The sequence below is a fragment of the Staurois parvus genome, unplaced genomic scaffold (genome assembly GCF_062004578.1).
Source record: "Staurois parvus isolate SC_StPar_1 unplaced genomic scaffold, SC_StPar_1.0 ptg000081l, whole genome shotgun sequence".
Taxonomy (NCBI): Eukaryota; Metazoa; Chordata; class Amphibia; order Anura; family Ranidae; genus Staurois; species Staurois parvus.
The window spans coordinates 10,114,708-10,136,016 of NW_028317877.1; positions in this window are offsets into that span (position 1 = coordinate 10,114,708).

The window sequence follows — 21,309 nt, forward strand, 5'->3', positions numbered from 1 at the left end:
TTCAGACATATTAGCGCGCAAAACTCCAAACGGAGCACTTTTCTGTGATGACGTATTGGAAGTGTGCTCTTCTGTTTGGGGTATTGTGTGACCAGACTTACTTGGATAGAACATTCATGAAGTTACTTGGAGAAAGCTCAATTTCATTAAAACGTTTCTCATGAAACCTAGGAATCAACATAAAAATCATCAAGGTTCTTGGTTTGACAATTGTGAACTATGTTTAGGGTTAGATAGCAATATTATTTCCAAGAGTTATTTTTGGTAGACCGGAGTGATCAAGTGGAAATTTGCTTTTATCCTTGTGATTTTTATGTCTGCAGATAAGTCAAATGAAAGCACTTTCTTATATGTTGGGATTTCACTGAGTGCTTTTTGTTTGGTTGGTCTTTAAACTGTGAATACTCATATTCTTTTTCATTGGTTAAGTGATTTGAAACATATTTGGGATGGAAGCAGGACTATTGCTTTGCATAGCTAAATGTGTTTTATTTTCTAAACACTCTTTCTGATTCTTTTAAATCATTTTAAACAAAATGCTGTCAAAGAATTTAGGAAGAGATGCTCTTTGGTACAGTGCTTTTTGGTGGCTTTTTTCTATACCCTGTGACTTTGGATTTTGGCTTTCATAGTTGCAAGTTACAATATGGAAGTTAACATACCCATTGTGATGTATAACCTACAATACCATTGGTTCATAGAGTTCTCAAGAAGTTTAAAATCCTGCAAATTTTTGAATATGCTAACTTACAACAGCTTTTAGCTGAAACCAAGCTGTCTGCATCTTCTATATTTTAAATTTCAGAAATATTCCTCAGGTGAAAGTTATAAAATATATAGAGTTCTCCTGCTCACACATTCGGATTTTACTTCATAATCAAAACTGCTAAGATTAGCTGTTGCTTAAACCTCTGAATAGAGTTTACATTACCAAAAACGCCCTATTGTTATGCTGAGATTGCAACTGGTACCACCTGTGGCTTTGAGAGGCAAGGCCCTATTTACATTTGACCCACTGGAATGTCCTCCCTCTGCAACACAAAAGAAAACTCACCTGGGTATTCATTGGATAATGGAGTATTCCCCCTTGCTTATAAAGGCCTGGAAGTTAGAGAGAAGTAAGTGTTTAAAGAAGACCTGAAGATAACTCAAAACCATCGCTGTTTTCAACCATGAGGTAAGCCTCACTTCATACTTTCTAATCAAAATCATTTTTTTTCAGATAAGAGAAGATCTTGGATACTTTTGTCCCTATTTACATGACCCAAAACAAAGCACTATCTTGTGTTCCATTGCTGGTGAGAACGTGCTTCCTGTTTTGGGCAATGTGGGAACTGGGTTAAACCTTCCAGATGAAATGAGGAGCATCAGAGTGGCCAGTCCCCTACTTTCAATGCTTTCAACTCAGTCAAAGCAGAGCACTGTACCTTATTAGAAAAATCTCGGCTTTAAAACCTTGTTTTTTAACATGTAAGTGTCACCTTGTTTGACCAAGGTGAGAAGCAGATTATCTGCAACCACAGCCACAATGCCTTTCCCTAACAGCCATTTCAGACATATTAGCGCGCAAAACTCCAAACGGAGCACTTTTCTGTGATGACGTATTGGAAGTGTGCTCTTCTGTTTGGGGTATTGTGTGACCAGACTTACTTGGATAGAACATTCATGAAGTTACATGGAGAAAGCTCAATTTCATTAAAACATTTCTCATGAAAACTAGGAATCAACATAAAAATCATCAAGGTTCTTGGTTTGACAATTGTGAACTATGTTTAGGGTTAGATAGCAATATTATTTCCAAGAGTTATTTTTGGTAGACCGGAGTGATCAAGTGGAAATTTGCTTTTATCCTTGTGATTTTTATGTCTGCAGATAAGTCAAATGAAAGCACTTTCTTATATGTTGGGATTTCACTGAGTGCTTTTTGTTTGGTTGGTCTTTAAACTGTGAATACTCATATTCTTTTTCATTGGTTAAGTGATTTGAAACATATTTGGGATGGAAGCAGGACTATTGCTTTGCATAGCTAAATGTGTTTTATTTTCTAAACACTCTTTCTGATTCTTTTAAATCATTTTAAACAAAATGCTGTCAAAGAATTTAGGAAGAGATGCTCCTTGGTACAGTGCTTTTTGGTGGCTTTTTTCTATACCCTGTGACTTTGGATTTTGGCTTTCATAGTTGCAAGTTACAATATGGAAGTTAACATACCCATTGGGATGTATAACCTACAATACCATTGGTTCATAGAGTTCTCAAGAAGTTTAAAATCCTGCAAATTTTTGAATATGCTAACTTACAACAGCTTTTAGCTGAAACCAAGCTGTCTGCATCTTCTATATTTTAAATTTCAGAAATATTCCTCAGGTGAAAGGTATAAAATTAATAGAGTTCTCCTGCTCACACATTCGGATTTTACTTCATAATCAAAACTACTAAGATTAGCTGTTGCTTAAACCTCTGAATAGAGTTTACATTACCAAAAACGCCCTATTGTTATGCTGAGATTGCAACTGGTACCACCTGTGGCTTTGAGAGGCAAGGCCCTATTTACATTTGACCCACTGGAATGTCCTCCCTCTGCAACACAAAAGAAAACTCACCTGGGTATTCATTGGATAATGGAGTATTCCCCCTTGCTTATAAAGGCCTGGAAGTTAGAGAGAAGTAAGTGTTTAAAGAAGACCTGAAGATAACTCAAAACCATCGCTGTTTTCAACCATGAGGTAAGCCTCACTTCATACTTTCTAATCAAAATCATTTTTTTTCAGATAAGAGAAGATCTTGGATACTTTTGTCCCTATTTACATGACCCAAAACAAAGCACTATCTTGTGTTCCATTGCTGGTGAGAACGTGCTTCCTGTTTTGGGCAATGTGGGAACTGGGTTAAACCTTCCAGATGAAATGAGGAGCATCAGAGTGGCCAGTCCTCTACTTTCAATGCTTTCAACTCAGTCAAAGCAGAGCACTGTACCTTATTAGAAAAATCTCGGCTTTAAAACCTTGTTTTTTAACATGTAAGTGTCACCTTGTTTGACCAAGGTGAGAAGCAGATTATCTGCAACCACAGCCACAATACCTTTCCCTAACAGCCATTTCAGACATATTAGCGCGCAAAACTCCAAACGGAGCACTTTTCTGTGATGACGTATTGGAAGTGTGCTCTTCTGTTTGGGGTATTGTGTGACCAGACTTTCTTGGATAGAACATTCATGAAGTTACTTGGAGAAAGCTCAATTTCATTAAAACGTTTCTCATGAAACCTAGGAATCAACATAAAAATCATCAAGGTTCTTGGTTTGACAATTGTGAACTATGTTTAGGGTTAGATAGCAATATTATTTCCAAGAGTTATTTTTGGTAGACCGGAGTGATCAAGTGGAAATTTGCTTTTATCCTTGTGATTTTTATGTCTGCAGATAAGTCAAATGAAAGCACTTTCTTATATGTTGGGATTTCACTGAGTGCTTTTTGTTTGGTTGGTCTTTAAACTGTGAATACTCATATTCTTTTTCATTGGTTAAGTGATTTGAAACATATTTGGGATGGAAGCAGGACTATTGCTTTGCATAGCTAAATGTGTTTTATTTTCTAAACACTCTTTCTGATTCTTTAAAATCATTTTAAACAAAATGCTGTCAAAGAATTTAGGAAGAGATACTCCTTGGTACAGTGCTTTTTGGTGGCTTTTTTCTATACCCTGTGACTTTGGATTTTGGCTTTCATAGTTGCAAGTTACAATATGGAAGTTAACATACCCATTGGGATGTATAACCTACAATACCATTGGTTCATAGAGTTCTCAAGAAGTTTAAAATCCTGCAAATTTTTGAATATGCTAACTTACAACAGCTTTTAGCTGAAACCAAGCTGTCTGCATCTTCTATATTTTAAATTTCAGAAATATTCCTCAGGTGAAAGGTATAAAATATATAGAGTTCTCCTGCTCACACATTCGGATTTTACTTCATAATCAAAACTGCTAAGATTAGCTGTTGCTTAAACCTCTGAATAGAGTTTACATTACCAAAAACGCCCTATTGTTATGCTGAGATTGCAACTGGTACCACCTGTGGCTTTGAGAGGCAAGGCCCTATTTACATTTGACCCACTGGAATGTCCTCCCTCTGCAACACAAAAGAAAACTTACCTGGGTATTCATTGGATAATGGAGTATTCCCCCTTGCTTATAAAGGCCTGGAAGTTAGAGAGAAGTAAGTGTTTAAAGAAGACCTGAAGATAACTCAAAACCATCGCTGTTTTCAACCATGAGGTAAGCCTCACTTCATACTTTCTAATCAAAATCATTTTTTTTCAGATAAGAGAAGATCTTGGATACTTTTGTCCCTATTTACATGACCCAAAACAAAGCACTATCTTGTGTTCCATTGCTGGTGAGAACGTGCTTCCTGTTTTGGGCAATGTGGGAACTGGGTTAAACTTTCCAGATGAAATGAGGAGCATCAGAGTGGCCAGTCCTCTACTTTCAATGCTTTCAACTCAGTCAAAGCAGAGCACTGTACCTTATTAGAAAAATCTCGGCTTTAAAACCTTGTTTTTTAACATGTAAGTGTCACCTTGTTTGACCAAGGTGAGAAGCAGATTATCTGCAACCACAGCCACAATGCCTTTCCCTAACAGCCATTTCAGACATATTAGCGCGCAAAACTCCAAACGGAGCACTTTTCTGTGATGACGTATTGGAAGTGTGCTCTTCTGTTTGGGGTATTGTGTGACCAGACTTACTTGGATAGAACATTCATGAAGTTACTTGGAGAAAGCTCAATTTCATTAAAACGTTTCTCATGAAACCTAGGAATCAACATAAAAATCATCAAGGTTCTTGGTTTGACAATTGTGAACTATGTTTAGGGTTAGATAGCAATATTATTTCCAAGAGTTATTTTTGGTAGACCGGAGTGATCAAGTGGAAATTTGCTTTTATCCTTGTGATTTTTATGTCTGCAGATAAGTCAAATGAAAGCACTTTCTTATATGTTGGGATTTCACTGAGTGCTTTTTGTTTGGTTGGTCTTTAAACTGTGAATACTCATATTCTTTTTCATTGGTTAAGTGATTTGAAACATATTTGGGATGGAAGCAGGACTATTGCTTTGCATAGCTAAATGTGTTTTATTTTCTAAACACTCTTTCTGATTCTTTTAAATCATTTTAAACAAAATGCTGTCAAAGAATTTAGGAAGAGATGCTCTTTGGCACAGTGCTTTTTGGTGGCTTTTTTCTATACCCTGTGACTTTGGATTTTGGCTTTCATAGTTGCAAGTTACAATATGGAAGTTAACATACCCATTGTGATGTATAACCTACAATACCATTGGTTCATAGAGTTCTCAAGAAGTTTAAAATCCTGCAAATTTTTGAATATGCTAACTTACAACAGCTTTTAGCTGAAACCAAGCTGTCTGCATCTTCTATATTTTAAATTTCAGAAATATTCCTCAGGTGAAAGTTATAAAATATATAGAGTTCTCCTGCTCACACATTCGGATTTTACTTCATAATCAAAACTGCTAAGATTAGCTGTTGCTTAAACCTCTGAATAGAGTTTACATTACCAAAAACGCCCTATTGTTATGCTGAGATTGCAACTGGTACCACCTGTGGCTTTGAGAGGCAAGGCCCTATTTACATTTGACCCACTGGAATGTCCTCCCTCTGCAACACAAAAGAAAACTCACCTGGGTATTCATTGGATAATGGAGTATTCCCCCTTGCTTATAAAGGCCTGGAAGTTAGAGAGAAGTAAGTGTTTAAAGAAGACCTGAAGATAACTCAAAACCATCGCTGTTTTCAACCATGAGGTAAGCCTCACTTCATACTTTCTAATCAAAATCATTTTTTTTCAGATAAGAGAAGATCTTGGATACTTTTGTCCCTATTTACATGACCCAAAACAAAGCACTATCTTGTGTTCCATTGCTGGTGAGAACGTGCTTCCTGTTTTGGGCAATGTGGGAACTGGGTTAAACCTTCCAGATGAAATGAGGAGCATCAGAGTGGCCAGTCCTCTACTTTCAATGCTTTCAACTCAGTCAAAGCAGAGCACTGTACCTTATTAGAAAAATCTCGGCTTTAAAACCTTGTTTTTTAACATGTAAGTGTCACCTTGTTTGACCAAGGTGAGAAGCAGATTATCTGCAACCACAGCCACAATGCCTTTCCCTAACAGCCATTTCAGACATATTAGCGCGCAAAACTCCAAACGGAGCACTTTTCTGTGATGACGTATTGGAAGTGTGCTCTTCTGTTTGGGGTATTGTGTGACCAGACTTACTTGGATAGAACATTCATGAAGTTACATGGAGAAAGCTCAATTTCATTAAAACATTTCTCATGAAAACTAGGAATCAACATAAAAATCATCAAGGTTCTTGGTTTGACAATTGTGAACTATGTTTAGGGTTAGATAGCAATATTATTTCCAAGAGTTATTTTTGGTAGACCGGAGTGATCAAGTGGAAATTTGCTTTTATCCTTGTGATTTTTATGTCTGCAGATAAGTCAAATGAAAGCACTTTCTTATATGTTGGGATTTCACTGAGTGCTTTTTGTTTGGTTGGTCTTTAAACTGTGAATACTCATATTCTTTTTCATTGGTTAAGTGATTTGAAACATATTTGGGATGGAAGCAGGACTATTGCTTTGCATAGCTAAATGTGTTTTATTTTCTAAACACTCTTTCTGATTCTTTAAAATCATTTTAAACAAAATGCTGTCAAAGAATTTAGGAAGAGATGCTCCTTGGTACAGTGCTTTTTGGTGGCTTTTTTCTATACCCTGTGACTTTGGATTTTGGCTTTCATAGTTGCAAGTTACAATATGGAAGTTAACATACCCATTGTGATGTATAACCTACAATACCATTGGTTCATAGAGTTCTCAAGAAGTTTAAAATCCTGCAAATTTTTGAATATGCTAACTTACAACAGCTTTTAGCTGAAACCAAGCTGTCTGCATCTTCTATATTTTAAATTTCAGAAATATTCCTCAGGTGAAAGGTATAAAATTAATAGAGTTCTCCTGCTCACACATTCGGATTTTACTTCATAATCAAAACTACTAAGATTAGCTGTTGCTTAAACCTCTGAATAGAGTTTACATTACCAAAAACGCCCTATTGTTATGCTGAGATTGCAACTGGTACCACCTGTGGCTTTGAGAGGCAAGGCCCTATTTACATTTGACCCACTGGAATGTCCTCCCTCTGCAACACAAAAGAAAACTCACCTGGGTATTCATTGGATAATGGAGTATTCCCCCTTGCTTATAAAGGCCTGGAAGTTAGAGAGAAGTAAGTGTTTAAAGAAGACCTGAAGATAACTCAAAACCATCGCTGTTTTCAACCATGAGGTAAGCCTCACTTCATACTTTCTAATCAAAATCATTTTTTTTCAGATAAGAGAAGATCTTGGATACTTTTGTCCCTATTTACATGACCCAAAACAAAGCACTATCTTGTGTTCCATTGCTGGTGAGAACGTGCTTCCTGTTTTGGGCAATGTGGGAACTGGGTTAAACCTTCCAGATGAAATGAGGAGCATCAGAGTGGCCAGTCCTCTACTTTCAATGCTTTCAACTCAGTCAAAGCAGAGCACTGTACCTTATTAGAAAAATCTCGGCTTTAAAACCTTGTTTTTTAACATGTAAGTGTCACCTTGTTTGACCAAGGTGAGAAGCAGATTATCTGCAACCACAGCCACAATACCTTTCCCTAACAGCCATTTCAGACATATTAGCGCGCAAAACTCCAAACGGAGCACTTTTCTGTGATGACGTATTGGAAGTGTGCTCTTCTGTTTGGGGTATTGTGTGACCAGACTTTCTTGGATAGAACATTCATGAAGTTACTTGGAGAAAGCTCAATTTCATTAAAACGTTTCTCATGAAACCTAGGAATCAACATAAAAATCATCAAGGTTCTTGGTTTGACAATTGTGAACTATGTTTAGGGTTAGATAGCAATATTATTTCCAAGAGTTATTTTTGGTAGACCGGAGTGATCAAGTGGAAATTTGCTTTTATCCTTGTGATTTTTATGTCTGCAGATAAGTCAAATGAAAGCACTTTCTTATATGTTGGGATTTCACTGAGTGCTTTTTGTTTGGTTGGTCTTTAAACTGTGAATACTCATATTCTTTTTCATTGGTTAAGTGATTTGAAACATATTTGGGATGGAAGCAGGACTATTGCTTTGCATAGCTAAATGTGTTTTATTTTCTAAACACTCTTTCTGATTCTTTTAAATCATTTTAAACAAAATGCTGTCAAAGAATTTAGGAAGAGATGCTCCTTGGTACAGTGCTTTTTGGTGGCTTTTTTCTATACCCTGTGACTTTGGATTTTGGCTTTCATAGTTGCAAGTTACAATATGGAAGTTAACATACCCATTGGGATGTATAACCTACAATACCATTGGTTCATAGAGTTCTCAAGAAGTTTAAAATCCTGCAAATTTTTGAATATGCTAACTTACAACAGCTTTTAGCTGAAACCAAGCTGTCTGCATCTTCTATATTTTAAATTTCAGAAATATTCCTCAGGTGAAAGGTATAAAATTAATAGAGTTCTCCTGCTCACACATTCGGATTTTACTTCATAATCAAAACTACTAAGATTAGCTGTTGCTTAAACCTCTGAATAGAGTTTACATTACCAAAAACGCCCTATTGTTATGCTGAGATTGCAACTGGTACCACCTGTGGCTTTGAGAGGCAAGGCCCTATTTACATTTGACCCACTGGAATGTCCTCCCTCTGCAACACAAAAGAAAACTCACCTGGGTATTCATTGGATAATGGAGTATTCCCCCTTGCTTATAAAGGCCTGGAAGTTAGAGAGAAGTAAGTGTTTAAAGAAGACCTGAAGATAACTCAAAACCATCGCTGTTTTCAACCATGAGGTAAGCCTCACTTCATACTTTCTAATCAAAATCATTTTTTTTCAGATAAGAGAAGATCTTGGATACTTTTGTCCCTATTTACATGACCCAAAACAAAGCACTATCTTGTGTTCCATTGCTGGTGAGAACGTGCTTCCTGTTTTGGGCAATGTGGGAACTGGGTTAAACCTTCCAGATGAAATGAGGAGCATCAGAGTGGCCAGTCCTCTACTTTCAATGCTTTCAACTCAGTCAAAGCAGAGCACTGTACCTTATTAGAAAAATCTCGGCTTTAAAACCTTGTTTTTTAACATGTAAGTGTCACCTTGTTTGACCAAGGTGAGAAGCAGATTATCTGCAACCACAGCCACAATACCTTTCCCTAACAGCCATTTCAGACATATTAGCGCGCAAAACTCCAAACGGAGCACTTTTCTGTGATGACGTATTGGAAGTGTGCTCTTCTGTTTGGGGTATTGTGTGACCAGACTTACTTGGATAGAACATTCATGAAGTTACTTGGAGAAAGCTCAATTTCATTAAAACGTTTCTCATGAAACCTAGGAATCAACATAAAAATCATCAAGGTTCTTGGTTTGACAATTGTGAACTATGTTTAGGGTTAGATAGCAATATTATTTCCAAGAGTTATTTTTGGTAGACCGGAGTGATCAAGTGAAAATTTGCTTTTATCCTTGTGATTTTTATGTCTGCAGATAAGTCAAATGAAAGCACTTTCTTATATGTTGGGATTTCACTGAGTGCTTTTTGTTTGGTTGGTCTTTAAACTGTGAATACTCATATTCTTTTTCATTGGTTAAGTGATTTGAAACATATTTGGGATGGAAGCAGGACTATTGCTTTGCATAGCTAAATGTGTTTTATTTTCTAAACACTCTTTCTGATTCTTTAAAATCATTTTAAACAAAATGCTGTCAAAGAATTTAGGAAGAGATGCTCCTTGGTACAGTGCTTTTTGGTGGCTTTTTTCTATACCCTGTGACTTTGGATTTTGGCTTTCATAGTTGCAAGTTACAATATGGAAGTTAACATACCCATTGTGATGTATAACCTACAATACCATTGGTTCATAGAGTTCTCAAGAAGTTTAAAATCCTGCAAATTTTTGAATATGCTAACTTACAACAGCTTTTAGCTGAAACCAAGCTGTCTGCATCTTCTATATTTTAAATTTCAGAAATATTCCTCAGGTGAAAGTTATAAAATATATAGAGTTCTCCTGCTCACACATTCGGATTTTACTTCATAATCAAAACTGCTAAGATTAGCTGTTGCTTAAACCTCTGAATAGAGTTTACATTACCAAAAACGCCCTATTGTTATGCTGAGATTGCAACTGGTACCACCTGTGGCTTTGAGAGGCAAGGCCCTATTTACATTTGACCCACTGGAATGTCCTCCCTCTGCAACACAAAAGAAAACTCACCTGGGTATTCATTGGATAATGGAGTATTCCCCCTTGCTTATAAAGGCCTGGAAGTTAGAGAGAAGTAAGTGTTTAAAGAAGACCTGAAGATAACTCAAAACCATCGCTGTTTTCAACCATGAGGTAAGCCTCACTTCATACTTTCTAATCAAAATCATTTTTTTTCAGATAAGAGAAGATCTTGGATACTTTTGTCCCTATTTACATGACCCAAAACAAAGCACTATCTTGTGTTCCATTGCTGGTGAGAACGTGCTTCCTGTTTTGGGCAATGTGGGAACTGGGTTAAACCTTCCAGATGAAATGAGGAGCATCAGAGTGGCCAGTCCTCTACTTTCAATGCTTTCAACTCAGTCAAAGCAGAGCACTGTACCTTATTAGAAAAATCTCGGCTTTAAAACCTTGTTTTTTAACATGTAAGTGTCACCTTGTTTGACCAAGGTGAGAAGCAGATTATCTGCAACCACAGCCACAATACCTTTCCCTAACAGCCATTTCAGACATATTAGCGCGCAAAACTCCAAACGGAGCACTTTTCTGTGATGACGTATTGGAAGTGTGCTCTTCTGTTTGGGGTATTGTGTGACCAGACTTTCTTGGATAGAACATTCATGAAGTTACTTGGAGAAAGCTCAATTTCATTAAAACGTTTCTCATGAAACCTAGGAATCAACATAAAAATCATCAAGGTTCTTGGTTTGACAATTGTGAACTATGTTTAGGGTTAGATAGCAATATTATTTCCAAGAGTTATTTTTGGTAGACCGGAGTGATCAAGTGGAAATTTGCTTTTATCCTTGTGATTTTTATGTCTGCAGATAAGTCAAATGAAAGCACTTTCTTATATGTTGGGATTTCACTGAGTGCTTTTTGTTTGGTTGGTCTTTAAACTGTGAATACTCATATTCTTTTTCATTGGTTAAGTGATTTGAAACATATTTGGGATGGAAGCAGGACTATTGCTTTGCATAGCTAAATGTGTTTTATTTTCTAAACACTCTTTCTGATTCTTTTAAATCATTTTAAACAAAATGCTGTCAAAGAATTTAGGAAGAGATGCTCCTTGGTACAGTGCTTTTTGGTGGCTTTTTTCTATACCCTGTGACTTTGGATTTTGGCTTTCATAGTTGCAAGTTACAATATGGAAGTTAACATACCCATTGGGATGTATAACCTACAATACCATTGGTTCATAGAGTTCTCAAGAAGTTTAAAATCCTGCAAATTTTTGAATATGCTAACTTACAACAGCTTTTAGCTGAAACCAAGCTGTCTGCATCTTCTATATTTTAAATTTCAGAAATATTCCTCAGGTGAAAGGTATAAAATATATAGAGTTCTCCTGCTCACACATTCGGATTTTACTTCATAATCAAAACTGCTAAGATTAGCTGTTGCTTAAACCTCTGAATAGAGTTTACATTACCAAAAACGCCCTATTGTTATGCTGAGATTGCAACTGGTACCACCTGTGGCTTTGAGAGGCAAGGCCCTATTTACATTTGACCCACTGGAATGTCCTCCCTCTGCAACACAAAAGAAAACTCACCTGGGTATTCATTGGATAATGGAGTATTCCCCCTTGCTTATAAAGGCCTGGAAGTTAGAGAGAAGTAAGTGTTTAAAGAAGACCTGAAGATAACTCAAAACCATCGCTGTTTTCAACCATGAGGTAAGCCTCACTTCATACTTTCTAATCAAAATCATTTTTTTTCAGATAAGAGAAGATCTTGGATACTTTTGTCCCTATTTACATGACCCAAAACAAAGCACTATCTTGTGTTCCATTGCTGGTGAGAACGTGCTTCCTGTTTTGGGCAATGTGGGAACTGGGTTAAACCTTCCAGATGAAATGAGGAGCATCAGAGTGGCCAGTCCTCTACTTTCAATGCTTTCAACTCAGTCAAAGCAGAGCACTGTACCTTATTAGAAAAATCTCGGCTTTAAAACCTTGTTTTTTAACATGTAAGTGTCCCCTTGTTTGACCAAGGTGAGAAGCAGATTATCTGCAACCACAGCCACAATACCTTTCCCTAACAGCCATTTCAGACATATTAGCGCGCAAAACTCCAAACGGAGCACTTTTCTGTGATGACGTATTGGAAGTGTGCTCTTCTGTTTGGGGTATTGTGTGACCAGACTTTCTTGGATAGAACATTCATGAAGTTACTTGGAGAAAGCTCAATTTCATTAAAACGTTTCTCATGAAACCTAGGAATCAACATAAAAATCATCAAGGTTCTTGGTTTGACAATTGTGAACTATGTTTAGGGTTAGATAGCAATATTATTTCCAAGAGTTATTTTTGGTAGACCGGAGTGATCAAGTGGAAATTTGCTTTTATCCTTGTGATTTTTATGTCTGCAGATAAGTCAAATGAAAGCACTTTCTTATATGTTGGGATTTCACTGAGTGCTTTTTGTTTGGTTGGTCTTTAAACTGTGAATACTCATATTCTTTTTCATTGGTTAAGTGATTTGAAACATATTTGGGATGGAAGCAGGACTATTGCTTTGCATAGCTAAATGTGTTTTATTTTCTAAACACTCTTTCTGATTCTTTTAAATCATTTTAAACAAAATGCTGTCAAAGAATTTAGGAAGAGATGCTCCTTGGTACAGTGCTTTTTGGTGGCTTTTTTCTATACCCTGTGACTTTGGATTTTGGCTTTCATAGTTGCAAGTTACAATATGGAAGTTAACATACCCATTGGGATGTATAACCTACAATACCATTGGTTCATAGAGTTCTCAAGAAGTTTAAAATCCTGCAAATTTTTGAATATGCTAACTTACAACAGCTTTTAGCTGAAACCAAGCTGTCTGCATCTTCTATATTTTAAATTTCAGAAATATTCCTCAGGTGAAAGGTATAAAATATATAGAGTTCTCCTGCTCACACATTCGGATTTTACTTCATAATCAAAACTGCTAAGATTAGCTGTTGCTTAAACCTCTGAATAGAGTTTACATTACCAAAAACGCCCTATTGTTATGCTGAGATTGCAACTGGTACCACCTGTGGCTTTGAGAGGCAAGGCCCTATTTACATTTGACCCACTGGAATGTCCTCCCTCTGCAACACAAAAGAAAACTTACCTGGGTATTCATTGGATAATGGAGTATTCCCCCTTGCTTATAAAGGCCTGGAAGTTAGAGAGAAGTAAGTGTTTAAAGAAGACCTGAAGATAACTCAAAACCATCGCTGTTTTCAACCATGAGGTAAGCCTCACTTCATACTTTCTAATCAAAATCATTTTTTTTCAGATAAGAGAAGATCTTGGATACTTTTGTCCCTATTTACATAACCCAAAACAAAGCACTATCTTGTGTTCCATTGCTGGTGAGAAAGTGCTTCCTGTTTTGGGCAATGTGGGAACTGGGTTAAACCTTCCAGATGAAATGAGGAGCATCAGAGTGGCCAGTCCTCTACATTCAATGCTTTCAACTCAGTCAAAGCAGAGCACTGTACCTTATTAGAAAAATCTCGGCTTTAAAACCTTGTTTTTTAACATGTAAGTGTCACCTTGTTTGACCAAGGTGAGAAGCAGATTATCTGCAACCACAGCCACAATGCCTTTCCCTAACAGCCATTTCAGACATATTAGCGCGCAAAACTCCAAACGGAGCACTTTTCTGTGATGACGTATTGGAAGTGTGCTCTTCTGTTTGGGGTATTGTGTGACCAGACTTACTTGGATAGAACATTCATGAAGTTACTTGGAGAAAGCTCAATTTCATTAAAACGTTTCTCATGAAACCTAGGAATCAACATAAAAATCATCAAGGTTCTTGGTTTGACAATTGTGAACTATGTTTAGGGTTAGATAGCAATATTATTTCCAAGAGTTATTTTTGGTAGACCGGAGTGATCAAGTGGAAATTTGCTTTTATCCTTGTGATTTTTATGTCTGCAGATAAGTCAAATGAAAGCACTTTCTTATATGTTGGGATTTCACTGAGTGCTTTTTGTTTGGTTGGTCTTTAAACTGTGAATACTCATATTCTTTTTCATTGGTTAAGTGATTTGAAACATATTTGGGATGGAAGCAGGACTATTGCTTTGCATAGCTAAATGTGTTTTATTTTCTAAACACTCTTTCTGATTCTTTTAAATCATTTTAAACAAAATGCTGTCAAAGAATTTAGGAAGAGATGCTCTTTGGTACAGTGCTTTTTGGTGGCTTTTTTCTATACCCTGTGACTTTGGATTTTGGCTTTCATAGTTGCAAGTTACAATATGGAAGTTAACATACCCATTGTGATGTATAACCTACAATACCATTGGTTCATAGAGTTCTCAAGAAGTTTAAAATCCTGCAAATTTTTGAATATGCTAACTTACAACAGCTTTTAGCTGAAACCAAGCTGTCTGCATCTTCTATATTTTAAATTTCAGAAATATTCCTCAGGTGAAAGTTATAAAATATATAGAGTTCTCCTGCTCACACATTCGGATTTTACTTCATAATCAAAACTGCTAAGATTAGCTGTTGCTTAAACCTCTGAATAGAGTTTACATTACCAAAAACGCCCTATTGTTATGCTGAGATTGCAACTGGTACCACCTGTGGCTTTGAGAGGCAAGGCCCTATTTACATTTGACCCACTGGAATGTCCTCCCTCTGCAACACAAAAGAAAACTCACCTGGGTATTCATTGGATAATGGAGTATTCCCCCTTGCTTATAAAGGCCTGGAAGTTAGAGAGAAGTAAGTGTTTAAAGAAGACCTGAAGATAACTCAAAACCATCGCTGTTTTCAACCATGAGGTAAGCCTCACTTCATACTTTCTAATCAAAATCATTTTTTTTCAGATAAGAGAAGATCTTGGATACTTTTGTCCCTATTTACATGACCCAAAACAAAGCACTATCTTGTGTTCCATTGCTGGTGAGAACGTGCTTCCTGTTTTGGGCAATGTGGGAACTGGGTTAAACCTTCCAGATGAAATGAGGAGCATCAGAGTGGCCAGTCCTCTACTTTCAATGCTTTCAACTCAGTCAAAGCAGAGCACTGTACCTTATTAGAAAAATCTCGGCTTTAAAACCTTGTTTTTTAACATGTAAGTGTCACCTTGTTTGACCAAGGTGAGAAGCAGATTATCTGCAACCACAGCCACAATGCCTTTCCCTAACAGCCATTTCAGACATATTAGCGCGCAAAACTCCAAACGGAGCACTTTTCTGTGATGACGTATTGGAAGTGTGCTCTTCTGTTTGGGGTATTGTGTGACCAGACTTACTTGGATAGAACATTCATGAAGTTACATGGAGAAAGCTCAATTTCATTAAAACATTTCTCATGAAAACTAGGAATCAACATAAAAATCATCAAGGTTCTTGGTTTGACAATTGTGAACTATGTTTAGGGTTAGATAGCAATATTATTTCCAAGAGTTATTTTTGGTAGACCGGAGTGATCAAGTGGAAATTTGCTTTTATCCTTGTGATTTTTATGTCTGCAGATAAGTCAAATGAAAGCACTTTCTTATATGTTGGGATTTCACTGAGTGCTTTTTGTTTGGTTGGTCTTTAAACTGTGAATACTCATATTCTTTTTCATTGGTTAAGTGATTTGAAACATATTTGGGATGGAAGCAGGACTATTGCTTTGCATAGCTAAATTATTAGGACTATTGCTTTGCATTTGCAAAGAATTTAGGAAGAGATGCTCTTTGGTACAGTGCTTTTTGGTGGCTTTTTTCTATACCCTGTGACTTTGGATTTTGGCTTTCATAGTTGCAAGTTACAATATGGAAGTTAACATACCCATTGTGATGTATAACCTACAATACCATTGGTTCATAGAGTTCTCAAGAAGTTTAAAATCCTGCAAATTTTTGAATATGCTAACTTACAACAGCTTTTAGCTGAAACCAAGCTGTCTGCATCTTCTATATTTTAAATTTCAGAAATATTCCTCAGGTGAAAGTTATAAAATATATAGAGTTCTCCTGCTCACACATTCGGATTTTACTTCATAATCAAAACTGCTAAGATTAGCTGTTGCTTAAACCTCTGAATAGAGTTTACATTACCAAAAACGCCCTATTGTTATGCTGAGATTGCAACTGGTACCACCTGTGGCTTTGAGAGGCAAGGCCCTATTTACATTTGACCCACTGGAATGTCCTCCCTCTGCAACACAAAAGAAAACTCACCTGGGTATTCATTGGATAATGGAGTATTCCCCCTTGCTTATAAAGGCCTGGAAGTTAGAGAGAAGTAAGTGTTTAAAGAAGACCTGAAGATAACTCAAAACCATCGCTGTTTTCAACCATGAGGTAAGCCTCACTTCATACTTTCTAATCAAAATCATTTTTTTTCAGATAACAGAAGATCTTGGATACTTTTGTCCCTATTTACATGACCCAAAACAAAGCACTATCTTGTGTTCCATTGCTGGTGAGAACGTGCTTCCTGTTTTGGGCAATGTGGGAACTGGGTTAAACTTTCCAGATGAAATGAGGAGCATCAGAGTGGCCAGTCCTCTACTTTCAATGCTTTCAACTCAGTCAAAGCAGAGCACTGTACCTTATTAGAAAAATCTCGGCTTTAAAACCTTGTTTTTTAACATGTAAGTGTCACCTTGTTTGACCAAGGTGAGAAGCAGATTATCTGCAACCACAGCCACAATGCCTTTCCCTAACAGCCATTTCAGACATATTAGCGCGCAAAACTCCAAACGGAGCACTTTTCTGTGATGACGTATTGGAAGTGTGCTCTTCTGTTTGGGGTATTGTGTGACCAGACTTACTTGGATAGAACATTCATGAAGTTACATGGAGAAAGCTCAATTTCATTAAAACATTTCTCATGAAAACTAGGAATCAACATAAAAATCATCAAGGTTCTTGGTTTGACAATTGTGAACTATGTTTAGGGTTAGATAGCAATATTATTTCCAAGAGTTATTTTTGGTAGACCGGAGTGATCAAGTGGAAATTTGCTTTTATCCTTGTGATTTTTATGTCTGCAGATAAGTCAAATGAAAGCACTTTCTTATATGTTGGGATTTCACTGAGTGCTTTTTGTTTGGTTGGTCTTTAAACTGTGAATACTCATATTCTTTTTCATTGGTTAAGTGATTTGAAACATATTTGGGATGGAAGCAGGACTATTGCTTTGCATAGCTAAATGTGTTTTATTTTCTAAACACTCTTTCTGATTCTTTTAAATCATTTTAAACAAAATGCTGTCAAAGAATTTAGGAAGAGATGCTCCTTGGTACAGTGCTTTTTGGTGGCTTTTTTCTATACCCTGTGACTTTGGATTTTGGCTTTCATAGTTGCAAGTTACAATATGGAAGTTAACATACCCATTGTGATGTATAACCTACAATACCATTGGTTCATAGAGTTCTCAAGAAGTTTAAAATCCTGCAAATTTTTGAATATGCTAACTTACAACAGCTTTTAGCTGAAACCAAGCTGTCTGCATCTTCTATATTTTAAATTTCAGAAATATTCCTCAGGTGAAAGTTATAAAATATATAGAGTTCTCCTGCTCACACATTCGGATTTTACTTCATAATCAAAACTGCTAAGATTAGCTGTTGCTTAAACCTCTGAATAGAGTTTACATTACCAAAAACGCCCTATTGTTATGCTGAGATTGCAACTGGTACCACCTGTGGCTTTGAGAGGCAAGGCCCTATTTACATTTGACCCACTGGAATGTCCTCCCTCTGCAACACAAAAGAAAACTCACCTGGGTATTCATTGGATAATGGAGTATTCCCCCTTGCTTATAAAGGCCTGGAAGTTAGAGAGAAGTAAGTGTTTAAAGAAGACCTGAAGATAACTCAAAACCATCGCTGTTTTCAACCATGAGGTAAGCCTCACTTCATACTTTCTAATCAAAATCATTTTTTTTCAGATAAGAGAAGATCTTGGATACTTTTGTCCCTATTTACATGACCCAAAACAAAGCACTATCTTGTGTTCCATTGCTGGTGAGAACGTGCTTCCTGTTTTGGGCAATGTGGGAACTGGGTTAAACCTTCCAGATGAAATGAGGAGCATCAGAGTGGCCAGTCCCCTACTTTCAATGCTTTCAACTCAGTCAAAGCAGAGCACTGTACCTTATTAGAAAAATCTCGGCTTTAAAACCTTGTTTTTTAACATGTAAGTGTCACCTTGTTTGACCAAGGTGAGAAGCAGATTATCTGCAACCACAGCCACAATGCCTTTCCCTAACAGCCATTTCAGACATATTAGCGCGCAAAACTCCAAACGGAGCACTTTTCTGTGATGACGTATTGGAAGTGTGCTCTTCTGTTTGGGGTATTGTGTGACCAGACTTACTTGGATAGAACATTCATGAAGTTACATGGAGAAAGCTCAATTTCATTAAAACATTTCTCATGAAAACTAGGAATCAACATAAAAATCATCAAGGTTCTTGGTTTGACAATTGTGAACTATGTTTAGGGTTAGATAGCAATATTATTTCCAAGAGTTATTTTTGGTAGACCGGAGTGATCAAGTGGAAATTTGCTTTTATCCTTGTGATTTTTATGTCTGCAGATAAGTCAAATGAAAGCACTTTCTTATATGTTGGGATTTCACTGAGTGCTTTTTGTTTGGTTGGTCTTTAAACTGTGAATACTCATATTCTTTTTCATTGGTTAAGTGATTTGAAACATATTTGGGATGGAAGCAGGACTATTGCTTTGCATAGCTAAATGTGTTTTATTTTCTAAACACTCTTTCTGATTCTTTTAAATCATTTTAAACAAAATGCTGTCAAAGAATTTAGGAAGAGATGCTCCTTGGTACAGTGCTTTTTGGTGGCTTTTTTCTATACCCTGTGACTTTGGATTTTGGCTTTCATAGTTGCAAGTTACAATATGGAAGTTAACATACCCATTGTGATGTATAACCTACAATACCATTGGTTCATAGAGTTCTCAAGAAGTTTAAAATCCTGCAAATTTTTGAATATGCTAACTTACAACAGCTTTTAGCTGAAACCAAGCTGTCTGCATCTTCTATATTTTAAATTTCAGAAATATTCCTCAGGTGAAAGGTATAAAATTAATAGAGTTCTCCTGCTCACACATTCGGATTTTACTTCATAATCAAAACTACTAAGATTAGCTGTTGCTTAAACCTCTGAATAGAGTTTACATTACCAAAAACGCCCTATTGTTATGCTGAGATTGCAACTGGTACCACCTGTGGCTTTGAGAGGCAAGGCCCTATTTACATTTGACCCACTGGAATGTCCTCCCTCTGCAACACAAAAGAAAACTCACCTGGGTATTCATTGGATAATGGAGTATTCCCCCTTGCTTATAAAGGCCTGGAAGTTAGAGAGAAGTAAGTGTTTAAAGAAGACCTGAAGATAACTCAAAACCATCGCTGTTTTCAACCATGAGGTAAGCCTCACTTCATACTTTCTAATCAAAATCATTTTTTTTCAGATAAGAGAAGATCTTGGATACTTTTGTCCCTATTTACATGACCCAAAACAAAGCACTATCTTGTGTTCCATTGCTGGTGAGAACGTGCTTCCTGTTTTGGGCAATGTGGGAACTGGGTTAAACCTTCCAGATGAAATGAGGAGCATCAGAGTGGCCAGTCCTCTACTTTCAATGCTTTCAACTCAGTCAAAGCAGAGCACTGTACCTTATTAGAAAAATCTCGGCTTTAAAACCTTGTTTTTTAACATGTAAGTGTCACCTTGTTTGACCAAGGTGAGAAGCAGATTATCTGCAACCACAGCCACAATACCTTTCCCTAACAGCCATTTCAGACATATTAGCGCGCAAAACTCCAAACGGAGCACTTTTCTGTGATGACGTATTGGAAGTGTGCTCTTCTGTTTGGGGTATTGTGTGACCAGACTTTCTTGGATAGAACATTCATGAAGTTACTTGGAGAAAGCTCAATTTCATTAAAACGTTTCTCATGAAACCTAGGAATCAACATAAAAATCATCAAGGTTCTTGGTTTGACAATTGTGAACTATGTTTAGGGTTAGATAGCAATATTATTTCCAAGAGTTATTTTTGGTAGACCGGAGTGATCAAGTGGAAATTTGCTTTTATCCTTGTGATTTTTATGTCTGCAGATAAGTCAAATGAAAGCACTTTCTTATATGTTGGGATTTCACTGAGTGCTTTTTGTTTGGTTGGTCTTTAAACTGTGAATACTCATATTCTTTTTCATTGGTTAAGTGATTTGAAACATATTTGGGATGGAAGCAGGACTATTGCTTTGCATAGCTAAATGTGTTTTATTTTCTAAACACTCTTTCTGATTCTTTTAAATCATTTTAAACAAAATGCTGTCAAAGAATTTAGGAAGAGATGCTCCTTGGTACAGTGCTTTTTGGTGGCTTTTTTCTATACCCTGTGACTTTGGATTTTGGCTTTCATAGTTGCAAGTTACAATATGGAAGTTAACATACCCATTGGGATGTATAACCTACAATACCATTGGTTCATAGAGTTCTCAAGAAGTTTAAAATCCTGCAAATTTTTGAATATGCTAACTTACAACAGCTTTTAGCTGAAACCAAGCTGTCTGCATCTTCTATATTTTAAATTTCAGAAATATTCCTCAGGTGAAAGGTATAAAATATATAGAGTTCTCCTGCTCACACATTCGGATTTTACTTCATAATCAAAACTGCTAAGATTAGCTGTTGCTTAAACCTCTGAATAGAGTTTACATTACCAAAAACGCCCTATTGTTATGCTGAGATTGCAACTGGTACCACCTGTGGCTTTGAGAGGCAAGGCCCTATTTACATTTGACCCACTGGAATGTCCTCCCTCTGCAACACAAAAGAAAACTTACCTGGGTATTCATTGGATAATGGAGTATTCCCCCTTGCTTATAAAGGCCTGGAAGTTAGAGAGAAGTAAGTGTTTAAAGAAGACCTGAAGATAACTCAAAACCATCGCTGTTTTCAACCATGAGGTAAGCCTCACTTCATACTTTCTAATCAAA